Below are 16,690 nucleotides of genomic sequence, written 5' to 3'. Positions count from 1 at the left end.
TGTGTGTGTGTGTGTGTGTGTGTGTGTGTGTGTGTGTGTGTGTGTGTGTGTGTGTGTGTGTGTGTGTGTGTGTGTGTGTGTGTGTGTGTGTGTGTGTGAGGTGTGTGTGTGAGGTGTGTGTGTGCGCGCGCACATGTGTGTGTGTGCGCGCGCACGCTTGCATGTGTGTATATGCTTGCACTTGCATGTGTATATGCGTGCCTAAAGATCTTTCTTCTGCAGGATAGGGCGCATCGTGTATTCAAACTCATATCCCATGAGTAGCTATCCCTTCCCTCAGATGCGTTCGAAAGAATGTGCAAACAAACACAGTAATATCCCTAATAATATCCCAGCAACAGCAGCAACACAATTCTGATCATCTCTGAGACAGAGACAGAGACAGCTCTTCGAGAGAGAGAGAGTGAGAGAGAGAGAGAGAGAGAGAGAGAGAGAGAGAGAGAGAGAGAGAGAGAGAAAGAGAAAGAGAAAGAGAAAGAGAAAGAGAAAGAGAGAGAGTTGTGTGAAGAGTTTAAAAATATCTGTAGAGTTGGCTTTGCCTTGAGGGGCGAATCAATGGCTCTAAACAATTAGCAGAGGCTCCAACACAATCATCCAGTCAGGAAGCGGCAGCCAACTTATGCCCACAGTGCCAGTCTCTCCCCAGACAGATGACCTCTCGCTCTCTTTCCTCTCTACCTCTCTCTCTTCCTCTTTCTCCTTTTCTATCATTCTCCATTTTCTTTCTTTTTTTCATGTCTTTCTTTCTTTCTACTTCTCTGTTCCCTCGGTTTCTATCTCTGTTTTGGTCTTACAGCAGGCCTACATTCTTTCACTTCTACTGCTCTGCCTATCTCTACGTCCCACCCAGCACACACACACACACACACACACACACACACACACACACACACACACACACACACACACACACACACACACACACACACACACACACACACACACACACACACACACACACACACACACACACACACACATAGACACACACCTCTGTTCCACAGTCTCCCTCCCACAGTCTGCCTGCAATATCAATAGTGAATCTACTATATCTAAAAGAGAACTTTCTGTACCTCCCCTAAAGAACAAAGTAGATGAACTCACTGAAAATGGTCATTCCACTACAGTATGTGGCAGGAAACCACTGGACCTTGGTACTATGCCAATTTTTCCACTCCACTCTAATTAGTTTGTAGTCCCTCTGTTTTTGTACTGCGACATATTGGCTACAAGGATGTGTACCGGTTCAGCTGTTCTCTTTTCCTTCTGTCGCATTTTCATTTAGCTAAATTTTAGCTAAGCGCATGAATAAATTCATGACACGGGAGACAAGGAATATCTCTGCAGACAATGGAATGGGCACATCGTTTAATCAGAAACAGAATAAAACATAATGAACAAATAGGGTAAAAAACCCTCGTTTTTTTAATTAATCAAAGCTGCCGTCTACAAGATTTGCTGTTGTCATACAGTGCCCTACAAAAGTATTCGCCCCTTACTGATTTGCCTTGCATCTCTGTCACTCCTAAGCATTTTGGATCAATAACACTTACAGTAAATGGTGTATAGGGGTTACTCACAACTCCCTTATGTATTAAGGAGCAAACGCTTTGCACCTATATGGCCCCATGTGAAAAAGTAACTGCCCCTAAACCTCATTATGTGTTGAACCACCCTCAGCAGCAACAACTTGAGTCAAATGTTGGCGATAACTGGCAAGGAGTTTTCCACATCGCTGTAGAGGAGTTCTTCGCAGAATTGCTTTAATTCAGCCACAGTGGAGGGTTTCCAAGCATGAACACAAACAAATGATAAACTGATGGCTGGAAATGTTCCTTCGGGATTTGTTTGTAGAGAGCAGAACTCACACGTCCTTCAATCATGGCAGGTTGTCCGTATCCTGAGGCAGCAAAGCAGCCCTAAACCATGAAACTCTCCCCACCACGCTTCCCCTTTAACCTGATGTTCTTTCTTATCAAATGCAGTGTTCATTTCACACCTGATGTGAAAGGATGCACTTCCTCACTAGAAAACCCAAACTGTTTGAAATCCTGGTCGCCCGTGGCACGATTCGCTCTTGAGCGCATCCTGTCCTCCATCTCAGGTGTGCATTTCCCTTTTGCGTTTTTGTGATCTGCAGTTCCAGAAAACAAGCCTGTCTTGTCCTACAGTTAGAGCATTATGCTCACATCCGACCCTCGGCTCGTATAGTGTGAGGACATGAGTCGTGAAATGAGAACTTTTAAACCCTGAGATTCCCTCCTACAGTGTGAGCAGGAGCTTAATACCCGCGACTGAAACTATTGCACAGTGTATGCCCGGCAGTGTATGCCGGGGTAAACAGTGAGTCCTTTACCCGTTATCTTCCCTGACTATCTGTGCAGAACAAGCAACAGGCCGGGACTCTGTGATTGGTTAACACAACAGAACAGGGCAGCTATTTTTATAGACGCAACCAGGGGCTTGGAGGACTTCATTTTTTTTCTGTAACATGCTATTTCATGTACCTTCCAAAATTCCATCACAATCCAAGGAAATATTACTGAAAACAACCTTGCAGACGACTCCTTTAAGCCCACATCATTCCAAGTTTTACGCATAAAACACTGCACCCATATATATAACAGTATATGTTGGGTAAAATCAGATGTAGTGATTTCAAACTTCAACAAAGTTAATGGAATGGGTGCTCAATTATTCAAACCCCTCTATATGATATTAATATGAGGGTGTGGTATAAGACCAAGTTATTCCGATGGACATTGCAGTCATGGGTAAGCGGTTAGGGCGTCAGCACAAAGGTTGCTGGTTAAACTCCCGACCCGCCAGTTTGGTGGGGGGAGAAATCAACCAGTGATCTCCCCCCATCCTCCTCCATGACTGAGGCACCCTGAGCATACTGTCCTGCTACACTGCTCACTTTCGGGTGCCATTAGGGGCTGCCCCCTTGCAGTGTGCAGTGTGCAGTGTTCACTTGTTTGCTGTGAAGTCATGGGTCACAATCACAATGGGAGCTGGAGTTTCCCAGTTGGGCTTTCACATTCATTGCATCATGATTTTATGATTAGTTGTGAGTGATGCAACTTCCTAACCAGAATAATACACTCTGCCAAAATAGGTGGGGTGAGGTGGGGTGGGGTGGGAGATCTATTGGTTTCTCATAGTCTAATATCCATCTGAATGACTGACTACTTTCACACAATGCTGTCAAAAATGATATCAGATTGAGGGAAACTATATGGAAAATATGAAATAAAAGAAATGTCAGTAGAATATGTCCTGTGTGTGCATGTAAAATAATGTAACTGAAAGGGTAACTGAATTAGTCGGAATATTAATTCACCCGAGACATCCTGCTCCTTGATGCTGGAACAAGCTACTATACAGCCAAGACCAAGGTCATCTATCTTTTCTGAAGAAGCAGGTAAAAAGTATATTCCGGAATTATTAATTAGTCGGAATATACTTTTTACCTGCTTCTTCAGAAAAGATAGATGACCTTGGTCTTGGCTGTATAGTAGCTTGTTCCAGCATCAAGGAGCAGGATGTCTCGGGTGAGAGAGAGAGGCCAAATACAAATTCCCCAATTCCACAGTCATTTAGCCAATTTGCCGCTTGCAAAGTTATTTAACTCGGACTCCTCCTGTGGGTAATCTATGATTATGCTTGAGACAAAAAAATGACCCGTGTTCTGTATTCCTCATCAAATGCCAATCTTTTGGAGGCTCTCATTTCGAAACGACTTTACCACGCCTCCACAGGTAAATCTAATCCATTAACCATAATAGCCTCCATCCCTCAATCCCTCGACCCCTCCATGCCTCCTCCTCATCTCCACCACTCCTTCATCTAGTATGTGAACAATCATGTATCCTTTCATCGCTGCCAGCTTTGGGCAGAAAATGCGCCTAATAGACCGACCCACACACAGGCAACGTAATAGGATTATACAGCCGCTCATTGTGAACCAATGCCAGACAGCTCCAATCCACTGCGGCCCCTGAGCTCCGTAAATAACCAGTTACAATTTTACAGCTAATTCACAAGGTCAGTGTCTTATTATGTGGCATTCAAGCCAGTGAAACGGTGAGTGAAATAGCTCTCTCTGTGTGTATCCAGAGCCACGATGAATCATACCTTAGGAGGAGTGACGATTGAACAAACAGCATAAGTACGTCTGTGTGTGGAAGAGTCTGTGTGTATGACCTTCTGTGCTCTCAATAAAGGGAAAGCCAAGTGGAGGTGGCGGGTTTGCAGGGCCATTTCAAGGTATTGCGGGAGCCCTTGGCAAAGAGGGACTTGGGGGCTTCACACACCTCTCTTCAAACTATTGGGTCACCTGGAGAGATTTTAAAAAGCAGTAGCACTTTTCTGTCATTGAATTTTGTGATGTGCTGCCACACACACAAAGTTGTCATTGCTGTAATTCACATACAAGTACATGTACTTACATAACCAGGCATCAGGGGCCCCTTTTCAGCTGCGGGGGCCCTAGGCGGTTGTGACAGGCCTGTGGGCAGTAGGAGTGAGTGTGTTTCAAAGTAGACCTGATGATAGATGAGAGTGGTGGGGAATCCATCACTCCCATACGCCACCTGTACAGATGACAACGTCCTCTACAGACTGCAGTAGCCTCTGAAGAGTGCTAGGTTAGATGCTGTCAACAGACATCTATCTTCACAACCTTGAGATTGATATAACATAAGGCAGCATAGGTAGCATAGTGCTCGCGGTGTTAAAGTGCTGCCCATTTCACATAACCCATTTCAAAACGTCTTACTGTACAATGCATGGTGTGAAGAATTCACATAATGAAAATGTTCATTTGAAGGCCTTGATCTGTGACACATTTAAGGATATATTTGAACCACAGGTTGCAGGGTGTTATTTATTTTTCCATTCAAAACCTTCATAAGATAAACAAACTTTTCAAAAATCATTGAGAAATTCCCCAACCCAGAGATGAATATGGTAGATTTAGCTTGTTTTGCTATGAGTGTGCTCTGTGAATTATAAATAATACTAAATAAATGGATGCAACATTCAAGCGTAATCAATTTTAATGAAAGTCAATATGAGTGGGCATTATTTAATCACTATCAGAATTGACAGTATAATAAATATCTCTATTTGGTGCAGCGGCTGAGCAGAGGATTCTCCTTTTCATCGTCAACATCATCGCCTCTGCATTGAAGTTGTGTTTTGCACCATGAAAGGAGAGGGAAGGTGCTCTCTCATCTTCAAAAGATATCTGCTGCGGTCCTCACTATCCACTTAATCCCTGAGGGCCAGAAACACAGCATTAATCAAACCACTAAGTGGTAGAACACGCTCGCTGGCGCGCGCACACACAAACACACACACACAAACACACATGCACGCACGCACACAGACTCTCTCACACACACACACACACACACACACACACACACACACACACACACACACACACACACACACACGCACGCACGCATGCGCACACGCACACACACACACACACAAACACACACTTCTTTTCTTTAATGTTCCTCATGGGGGTAATGCTGCGAATTTGCCGAGCATCATCCGTCAAAAAAACAGGGGGGAACAAGGAACAACAAATTAGTTCTGATTTAAGTGGCATGCACCAGAGACCAAAAGCAGGTCTTTCTTCCTGTGCGCTCCACATGTGCTCTTATCGCTTAAGTTGTTGTTCCAAAAGGGACACTATTTATTATTGTGACCTGGGTGAAAGTTAAGATAAAGTGGTGTCCTTAAGTGTTCCTTTCCTTCTATACCTACTTGTGGACGTGGCACATTTTTCGTTTTCCTTTGCGGTCTTGTTTTTGACTGGATGAAAAAACAGACTGACCCTAAGTGTGAGTTTCGGCTAATTACGTAAAAGACGTGATGAATTGCTTGCAAAGTTCGTTTGAAGATTTTGCAGTTAGAGCGGGCGAAAGAAACTTTCTTGAAACAATGAATCATGATCCGTGAGCAACCATGGTGAGAAGCAATGAATTTTAGCAAGACAAAAGAATGTAAGTAGAGTTTTTGTGCAAGGAAACCTGATATCTCATTCTGATATCTCACCCAGAGAGAATGAAAGGAGAGAGAATGAAAAGAGAGAGAGAGAGAGACAGAGAAGAGAGAGAGAGAGAGAGACAGAGAGAGAGAGACAGAAGCAAGAAAGTGAAAGACCTTTAGTGTGCAGAATCCTGATATCTCATTCTGATATCTTAGTCAGAGAGAATGAGAGATAGGCCTGGAACAAGGATCGAGAGAACAGAGGGAGAGGGTAGAGTGAACGAAAGAGGCACAGAATGCCAGAGAGGGATGGAGGGGAGAGAAGGAGAGAAGGCTTGACTCATTTGAAGGCGTCTCTGCTGCTTGTGAATCATTTTCCACTAAATTATTTTCCGGAATTATTCAGCCTGACTCGCCTTTGCAACGCCCCACAGATCATTTCCAGTGCACAAACACATTTGCCCCTCCAACCCCCCGTACCTTCTTCTTCCAGGAACCCCCAAGATGTACTGGCCATCGGGATGATTATTAACCCAAAGGAATCTAATCTTCCCAAAGTCAAACGCACCCCTGAGTAACTGCGGCTACGCGACAACAACAAAAAGGCAGAAATCAGCCACCCCCTCGTATATCTAGCACGGAGAAGAGCAAGCCTGGGGTGGTTGGTGTGTGTGTGTGTGTTCCTGTGTGTGTGTGTGACTGTGTGTGTGTGTGTGTGTGTGTGTGTGTGTGTGTGTGTGTGTGTGTGTGTGTGTGTGTGTGTGTGTGTGTGTGTGTGTGTGTGTGTGTGTGTGTGTGTGTGTGTGTGTGTGTGCGTGTGTGTGTGTGTGTGTGTGTGTGTGTGTGTGTGTGTGTGTGTGTGTGAGTGTGTGTGTGCCTGTGTGTGTGTGTGCGTGTGTGTGTGTTGTGGCGTATGTGTGCTGGGATGTGTGCATGCATGTGTGTGTGTGTGGCTTGTATGATGTGTGTGTGAGTGTGTGTAGTGTGCGCGTCTTTAGACCCCTGCCTCACAGTAATGCTTGACAAGTGAGTCTCGCGAGGTGTTCCCAGCCACCAGCCATTGTGCTCCTCTGTCCTCTGTGCTCCTGGGTCCTCTGCCTATGAAAAATACATGTGTGTGGAGCCACAAAGACACATCAGAGGCTATGGGCCATGTGCACGTGTGTGTGTGTGTGTGTGTGTGTGTGTGTGTGTGTGTGTGTGTGTGTGTGTGTGTGTGTGTGTGTGTGTGTGTGTGTGTGTGTGTTTGTGTTTGCGTGCACTTGTGTGTCTGTGTGTACAGTATGGGTGTGTGTTCGTGCATGTGTGAGTGTGTGTGTGTGTGTGTGTGTGTGTGTGTGTGTGTGTGTGTGTGTGTGTGTGTGTGTGTGTGTGTGTGTGTGTGTGTGTGTGTGTGTGTGTGTGTGTGTGTGTGTTCATGTGTGCGAAAGAGAGAGAGAGAGAGAGAGAAGGAGAGGGGGATGGGAAGATGAATGGGGAGAGTGAAAGGGATCAAACGGGATGGAGATGGAGACAGAGAGATAGAGACAGTGATGAAGAGATAGATAACGAGAGCAAAACACTGCGAGAAAGATAAAGGACAAGAAAGAGGAATTAAAAGTGAGGGAGAAACAGAGGGAAGCAAAATGACTAAAAGAAAATATAAAGAGAGAGAGAGAGAGAGAGAGAGAGAGAGAGAGAGAGAGAGAGAGAGATGAAGAGAAAAAAAGAGAAAGCAAAGAGAGAGTGTATGAAAGAAAGAGAGAGAGGCGATGGTGAGAATATTACTGCAGCAGCAGCAGCTGGTGTGACGTGTCCTTGTTCTTGGCTGGGGCTGCGGTGTGTGTGTGTGAAGGGGGTGGGTGTGAAGGGGGTGGGTCTTAATGGCTCAAGAGACCATTATGTATGTGTGCGTGCGTGTGAAAGTTGGTGTGCGGCAGGCACGTGCGCTCCAATACGGCAGGGGAGGCAGTGCCTCACCAACCCTATGAGAATGATGAGATGCAGTAAATATGAATAATAGTAACAAGAATTTGTTTTCGAGCATCTGCAGCATAACTACCATTTGTGCAGTAGTTAAACAGTTTCAATCATTTTCAATCATTTTCGTGACCAAAATCGTAATATTTGCACATTTCATGTCAAATTTCTCCCAATACGCTGAATTTGGGGCAACTCCTAGTTTGCCTCAAACCGGATTGCGCAATCCCTCGTTAACAAGCTTGTGCGCATGCGCCATTTTGCTCGTTCTGTGGTAGTATTGTATTAAACGTTTTTATACACTTAATAGAAATATGTATGGTGTGCCCTCATTTTCCTGATAATTTTTTACTATTTTCTACGTGTGATTATCATTTCTTTACTCTGAACGCTTTGGCATAACGCCCACTGAAACATACAGTGGTGAGGCCAGCAGCAGTCTGGCCGCAATCTCATTCTGGCATTGAGAGTCTTGCTGGCAGTTACGTCATAGCGAATCTGAAGTTCAGTCGGTCGTGTCATTAGTGTTGGCTAGTTTGTTCACTCTGACTGCTACCATGGAAGTGGATTTCATAACGAAACTAAGAGCTTCAAGTAACAGGAATTAACAGGACAGAATAAGGTAGGAAATCCATTTTCCCCCTGATGTGCTCGCCGAAGCACTAAGTTTACTATTTGGTGGCAATGTTGTTATCGATGTTGTCTACTTGTCTTCCGTCTAACAAGCCCTCACTTCAAAAGGAAGCACCTGTGCTATCCTGTCACCAAGCTAACACCACTTTCAAAAAGGCACACCTTTCCTGAAATCATGGTGGGCTTCCCGGGTGGTTTAGTTACCATATGTAGGCCTAATGTGATGTGTGTAGATTCGCTTGTGTTTGTTGGGCATCTGCGTGTGACTGGAGTGAACAGTGTACAGTGCGAGGCAGCGAGAACAGTGTCTGGCTGCGCAAGCTACTTGTAGAACCTAGTAGTAAGCTAACATTTAGCTCCACTAGACAAGCTACATCCAATAGAAATATTAAGCTAGCTCCATCTGTAAAATGTAGCGAACTACATCATTACAAGCTACTTCAACTAGAAATTCAAAATCACAGCATATTTGTATTATTTGGGCTGCAAAACTGACATCTGAAATGTCTGTTGGATATGATAGACCCATGTGATATTTTTGGCCATGGTACCTATGGTCAATCAGCTGGCTTCTTTGCTCTCCTGTCTCCCCCCGGTGTGTGCGCATTTTGCCTCGTCATTAGTTTTGCGAGTTTGATTGCGAGTTTTGATACTGGTCTGATGGAGGTAGAGTGACATAGCGCATGAAAATGTCAATAGAAACAAAGTTGTGGACATTCGTGTGTATGATTGCTCGAGACATTTTTGGGAGATAATAGTCCATGGTCTGGCAACTAGCCGTCTTCCTCCCCTGCCTTCAGTGTGTGTGTGTGTGTGCCTGTCGCGTTTGAGAGTTCCATTGGCGCACGGCAAGAGCATATGGCAAGCCGTTTTAACATATAAATGCCAGTATGGATATGTGTTGCAGTTGCGCATGGAAATGTATGGGAAATTTCAATGGAAATGCAATGGAAATGTTTTTTTAGCTTCCCCAACAGTCTTGCTGTAGCGCCGCCTATGTGTAGGCCTACCTTATGTTAAGAAAGCTATGACATATGAAACTTATCGGTAGGCCTATTTGGCAAATATTTAATAATAATGTAGCTGTATATTTGAAAATCTGATATTGGAAAAGTCAGTGCCTCACCAGCCATAAACACCAGCGCACGTTACTGGTGTGCGGATATGGGAGGGAGACGGGGAAGTGCATGGGATGGTGGACGTGAGAGGTGAGTAATGGTAAAATATTTTAGAGGGGGTGGGGTATCAGTTTCATTGTCGGATTATGTACAGCAGTGGTTCTCAACCTTTTTTGAACAAATGCCCCCTTTACCTTATCATAAGCCAGCCAACACCCCCTTGACCTCAGCATAAGCCTGCCAATGGTCTCCTTACAGGTAATATTAAAAGATTGGCCTCATTTGCAACTGAGTGCACCCCTCCCCTCTCACTTGTCTCCAGTCTCAACGCCCCCCAAGGGCCCCCTAATGCACGCTGGGGGCCTGTAGAGCCCCCATTGAGAAACCACTATTGAAAAAAGAAGGAACAAAAGAAAAGAAAGAACAAAAAAAAATTGTGTCAAACTTCCTGATTCTCAATCCAATTATTTTGCAAGAAGGCCTTTTAGACACAAGCCTACTCTCACACTTGAAGCCTTTGTGCAAACCCGTAGCCTCTTACTGCAGCTGGGGTCGCCGGAGACCCTATTCACTTGCTGAAAATGCTTAACTACATCATAACAGCATTGCCATAACATTACAGAGAGCCATAGTGCTGTGCTAAGGGGTTAATTGAGCCTTCTAGATTTCAGTAAACCAAGTGAATCACTGCCAAAGGAAAGTAAAGAAAATGGCACTGGCATGAAAGTTACAAAATTAGCGGCAGTGATAAGAAATGGTAAATTTTGTTAACATTACAGCCTTATTTTGTATTTTTTTCTGGCCACTGTGTATGACTGACTGGTAGTATTCATACACGTGCAGTATGTGTTGACTGCTTGCTTTTGTTGCATATAGGCCTATGTTAAATGTTTTGGTAGCCTACTGTTAGAAGCATTTGGACAGTGTCAGTAGTTAGACTGGTGTGTCATGTGAGTGCTATGAAATGATGCTTTTTGGAGTGACTGCTGTATAGTGATTAAAAAAAAATGTAACACATACATTTACTGCCATTGATGTGTGGATGTGTGAGGGTTTCTGTGGAGGTGGTGGTGGGACATTTTGGGTTGGAGGCTTTGTGGAAATCAGAGCTGCTTTTACCGATAAGCAGACTAGGAAGTTGCCTAGGCCGCCACCAAATCTGTCCATTGTAAGTGGGCCCCCAACAGTCAACCCCACCATGGTAAATACTAGCAAAAGTAATTCAAAAGGGCCCCACGTCTATATTTTTCCTAGGCCCCCAAATGGGTATAACCGCTGCTGATGGAAGTGGTGGTTAGCAGCAATTGTGGAGATGGGGATGTTTGAGGTCCACGGGGAATCTGGAACACCTGCCGTCTGTTCCGCAGGGTTTCTGCTGAATCAATTGGTGCAAGGGGTTGTTGGTGGTGGTGGTGGTGAAGATGGTGGTGGTACGTGTGTGTGTGTGTGTGTGTGTGTGTGTGTGTGTGTGTGTGTGTGTGTGTGTGTGTGTGTGTGTGTGTGTGTGTGTGTGTGTGTGTGTGTGTGTGTGTGTGTGTGTGTGTGTGTGTGTGTGTGTGTGTATGCACGTGTGAGTGTATATGAGCATGTGCGTGTGTAAGTATGTGGGTATCTATGTGTGTGTGTTTATGGATGTGTGTGCACACGCATGTGTGTGTGTGTGTGTGTGCGTGCGCGCACGAGTATATGTACGCTTGTGCGTGTGCGTGTGTGTGTGTGTGTGTGTGTGTGTGTGTGTGTGTGTGGGTGTGCACGTGCGCATGTGTGTGTCATGGGAGATGCTGGACTGTAGCAACTGGGCACAAGTCCTGATTGCCCCATTGATCTCCATCAGATAGCCTTTAATAATAGAGGACTCCAGAGGCTGTGTGTGTGTGTGTGTGTGTGTGTGTGTGTGTGTGTGTGTGTGTGTGTGTGTGTGTGTGTGTGTGTGTGTGTGTGTGTGTGTGTGTGTGTGTGTGTGTGTGTGCGCGCGCGCGCGCGTACGTGCATGCGTGTGTGTGTGTGTGTGTGTGTGTGTGTGTGTGTGTGTGTGTGTGTGTGTGTGTGTGTGTGTGTGTGTGTGTGTGTGTGAATCTGTGTGGATACCACAGCACGTTATTGTTGTTGACATTGGAGATGTTTGTGCATGACATTTTGTGATGACATCAGAAATCAATCAGATATGGAGCGGCTCATATGGATACCATTAACCCCCACCATGTTTACAAATGAAAATAACCAGAGGCGTGCGCTGATACACGGAAAAAAAAACCCTTTCAAATATATAAGAATCAAATGTTGATGGTAGACAAGGGTTCTAGATAAGCAGTTATGGGAAAACAATATTCACTCTAATTAATAAATAAATAAACATTCTTCAAAGGTTTCCCAAAGAATGTTGTTTGCCACTGTGTGCGTGTGCACGTGTGTGTGTGTGGCAGACCTATGGGTGACACATTCTATTTTTTGGAACAACACCAAGATTCCACCTCTCACCATACAGGTTCCCAATCCGGTGGAACCTCTAAAGGTTCTCTTAGGCTCTTAGGAACATTTCAGAGAACCATGGGGTTCTTCCAGTCACCTATAGGGAGGGGCCTTGACATTTTTACAGTGTTCACCACACCACTCCATCACACTTTGTCACTTGATCCCCTATGACATTCTGACTTCTTCTGATCTCGCACATCTTCATTCATATTCCTCCTACTATAAGCCGACAGGTACCTGCGTGGCTGCGCACACACACACACGCACACGCACACACGCACACACGCACACGCACACGCACACGCACACACACAAACACACGCACACGCACACGCACACACGCACGCACACACACACACACACACACACACCGAGCCGCTGGTCCAGATTTTAATAAGCTATGACTCAGTGTGTCATCGAGGTTAATTAAACCCAACAGATAACTGTATAACAGAGAGCCACGCAGGCGACAGAGGCGTCTCCCTGGATCATCACCAGGACACGTTCTACATTTACAGGCTGGCTTAACCTCATCACGTAGGATAACTGATTAACTTGAAGCCCATGGGTGGACGTCTGATGTAAGACTGGCATATTGGTCATTGCATATAAATGGCGGTTGTTAGCAACACAGGAATAGAGGTCATTTTAAAACAGGCTTTGAAAGTCGTAGAGGTCAGTGTGAGGGCGGCTGTTGAAGAGGGCACCCAGCACTGGTGCCCAGTGGGACCCGTGTTCGAATCTGGCTGGGCAGGCCTGGATTGGTAATCTGGTAAACAGGGCATATTCCCGGTGGGCCGATGCTGTTGGTTTGTTTGTTTGTTTGTTTGTTTTTTCTTAGGGACTGACCCACAGTTTATAGAGGAAGGCCCATTACTCCATCCTCAATAGACAAAAACGGACTGAGTCGAGCAGTACGACAACAGTGTGCACGCATGTGTGAGGAGCCATTTTAAGACAAAAATGCCCGACAGCCTTTTTGGTCCTCTTTCGATTATGTGGCTTACCAATTTCCCAACTCCCATATCACTCCCCCACTCATTTCCTGTCTTCTCCTTTGCTGTTCCATTGAATAACCTCCAAGCCCCCAAAATAGTCTGCAGAATCAGACATTATAGGGGTTGAATTCTTTCATAATCACCAGAAATGTGACATTCTTTGTCACTTACCATTTTCTGAAAGGGATGAAAATTCAAAACCACTGTAATGTGCAGATAGTATACGGTCTATCGGCTGGTTAATTTGGCATTATCGAGGGAATGAAGTGAAGGACAGCACTCTTCAGGTTTTTCTATGAAGGTTTCGGGCAGAGAACTTCTTCAGCGTGTAATGGTGAAAAAGGGCTCTGCCCAAAACGTGTAGGCAAATAAACAAAGAAAAATATGAAGAGTGCAGTCCCTCGCTTCATTTACTCATCTATATTTTATTTCATTTGGGATCCAGCACCCAGTTGAGCCTGCCAGTCTAATCACACAGTCTGAGGGCTCATTCCCTCAACCATCAGCTGTGCTGTGCGCTTATTTCTATTTGTCCAATGGAATCCATTACATGGCTCCAGCTGTGCCTTTGGTGCTGCTTCATTAATATTGCAATCACCGCTATCGCATTAATTAACCAACTCATCGGGTAGTGATTAATTCATGGGTTAATTTGCTAATAGATGGTTTGTCCTAGCCCTGCTAGCCCTCATTGCTATTTTTGCCACGGTAACGGACTGACTCATTCCAAAGGTATAGAAGTGGGTTTCAGTCTTTGATTAAAAATGCAGAGTCTAGCACTTCTGTGGGAATCCGGGAAGTGGTTTAACACTGAAACCAAGGCTTTTGTATGGACACACAATTACTACATCCAACCATTATCTCCCTCTCTCATTTGCAACAAAAGTGGCCTCATTGTCTCTTCTCTACCCTCGTTTGCCTATTCATCTGCAGAGGTGGAAGAAGTACTGAAGTTGTGTACTTAAGTAAAAGTAGATGTCCCCTGCGAAAAAATTACTCAAGTGAAAGTAAAAGTTGTTTCCCAAAAACGTACTTAAGTAAAAGTCCTAAGTACTAACTTTTAAATGTACTTTTCAGTACAAAAGTACAAGTAGGCCTACTCACGCAATGGCTGTCTTTCTCCATGTCTACCTACTTGATCCAATAGGAAAAAGTGTCTGCAACGGTTTTCGGTTCTATTTGAACATGACTATGGAGTCCTGTTAATGTTTTTAAAAGTATATTTTCTGTCTGGGTGTCAATTTGGAAGAGGGGCTTGGTCCCGCCTCCCTGCCCGCAGCTGAGGCTACTGAAATATCCACGAAACACAACAGGAAAACCTAGGATAAATGTAACTAGTAACAAAGTCTTCTCCTAGAAATGTAAGGAGTAGAAAGTACAAGTAATTGTCAAAAAATGTAATTGAGTAAAAGTAAAAGTCTGCATTTTTATTTTTACTCAAGTAAGTACAAATTCCAGAAAAAACTACTTAAGTACAGTAACGAAGTAAAAATACTTAGTTACGTTCCACCTCTGTTCATCTGTGCCGAAATGGGCAGAAAAGGCTGTGCAAAGATTTCCGTAACCTACTTTTGGGTGTTTTAATCAGTCACTACTAATAAGGCCCTCTGTCTGAAGAAAGGCTCCGCTAAGCCCCTCGCGACTCAGCATTTGCTCGGGGAAAGATCTGACTGTGTGACTGGATTGAAGGGCTTCTACCTACTTGCACAGTCTGCATCCTCAAAGAGAGAGATATAAAGACACAGAGAAACAGAGAGAGAGAGCGAGAGAGATAACGAGCGATTGTGTGTGTGTGTGTGTGTGTGTGTGTGTGTGTGTGTGTGTGTGTGTGTGTGTGTGTGTGTTTGTGTGTGTGTGTGTGTGTGTGTGTGTGTGTGTGTGTGTGTGTGTGTGTGTGTGTGTGTGTGTGTGTGTGTGTGTGTGTGTGTGTGTGTGTGTGTGTGTGTGTGTGTGTGTGTGTGTGTTAGTGGAGGTGGTTACTGCAATGACTTGTACCATCCGTGTCCTTAAAAAGTGGGTTGGTGGCATTGATTGGTTGGATTTGGGATATGTAGGAACTTTGATTTCTTTTTGAGCACCCCTACCACCATGTTTAATTAATTCTGACAATGGAATTGTTATCTTCCAAAAAAACTTCCTTTTTGTCTTTCTTTCTTTCTTTCTTTCTTTCTTTCTTTCTTTCTTTCTTTCTTTCTTTCTTTCTTTCTTTCTTTCTTTCTTTCTTTCTTTCTTTCTTTCTTTCTTTCTTTCTGTCTTTCTCTGCAGCTTAGGTGCTCGCCTGTCTGGAGTACAGGCATCAGCAGCAGGACTTAGAGGCCTGCGTGGTGGACGCCACTCTCTTCAGTTGAGATGAATGGTGTTGTGGAAGTGGCCGCATTAGCAATTAGATAGCCGCTAATTGGAGATTAGGATGGAGCGAGGAAAATCATTGGTCATTTTTCCCCCTTTGTAGCGCTGGTTAATTAAAAGCACCCCGCTGAATTCTAATTAGAACGTGAAACATATACACAATCTCCAGACTGATCAGTGATTGAGTTAATCATGTTATACTATTAACCCTCCACACACACACATGCACGCATGCACGCATGCACGCACGCACGCACAAACACACACACACACACACACACACACACACACACACACACACACACACACACACACACACACACACACACACACACACACACACACACACACACACACACACACACACACACACACACACACACACACACACACACACCAAACCCCTCCATCAGTCAGCAACATCAGCACCTGCACCCCTCCCCAGTGTGGGCAACTTAGGATTAATAAAGTATTGAAGATTTAGTATGAGATAGTTGTGGCCATTGAGATGGGTGGGATGTATTGCCTCAAGGCAGTTTTGGGGTATTTTTTTGGGTTGGAAATCATCAGTCATATCTGGCATCCATGCTCCCCTTTGACTCCCCACCTGTGTATATCCCCAAAGACATCAACAGCGAAAGATAATCAAACAAGGTACCAAGGGCTCGCAAATAAACACAAGACTTTATCAAAGGTCACATAGAAAACACAATTTCCTCTCGCTAAAAAGCTTTTGTATAGAGCTTGCCTTTTTTGTATCGTCCTCATATCGTATAATTAAATATGTTTTTCTTCTTTTTGTTTTCAAATAACAATGACGCAGTCTCTTCTTCAGTACAGAGACTGATATTCAAAAAAATCAAACAAAAAAACAACACACCAATGTTTTTTCCTCAGATCATTACTCACCACACATCTTTTAAAAATATATGTATAAATCTGAATTTGCACTCTTTTGTTGTTGATTACAAAAAATACATAATCCAATAAATGCATTTGAGTCTGGTTGAATCACATCAGGGGGATTTCCATGGGTAAAGGACCATTTCCGTCCAAAAGCACCTTTTTACTACAGCAATCTACAACCATCAGTGGTAACTGCACAATAAGTCTCTCAAGTACCATTGGAATCCATTTTGAATTCTCACAGTCTGG

Source organism: Engraulis encrasicolus, chromosome 24, assembly GCF_034702125.1.
Source record: "Engraulis encrasicolus isolate BLACKSEA-1 chromosome 24, IST_EnEncr_1.0, whole genome shotgun sequence".
NCBI classification, from domain to species: Eukaryota; Metazoa; Chordata; class Actinopteri; order Clupeiformes; family Engraulidae; genus Engraulis; species Engraulis encrasicolus.
The sequence above is the reverse complement of the archived record's forward strand: the minus strand, read 5'-3'. Positions refer to the sequence as shown.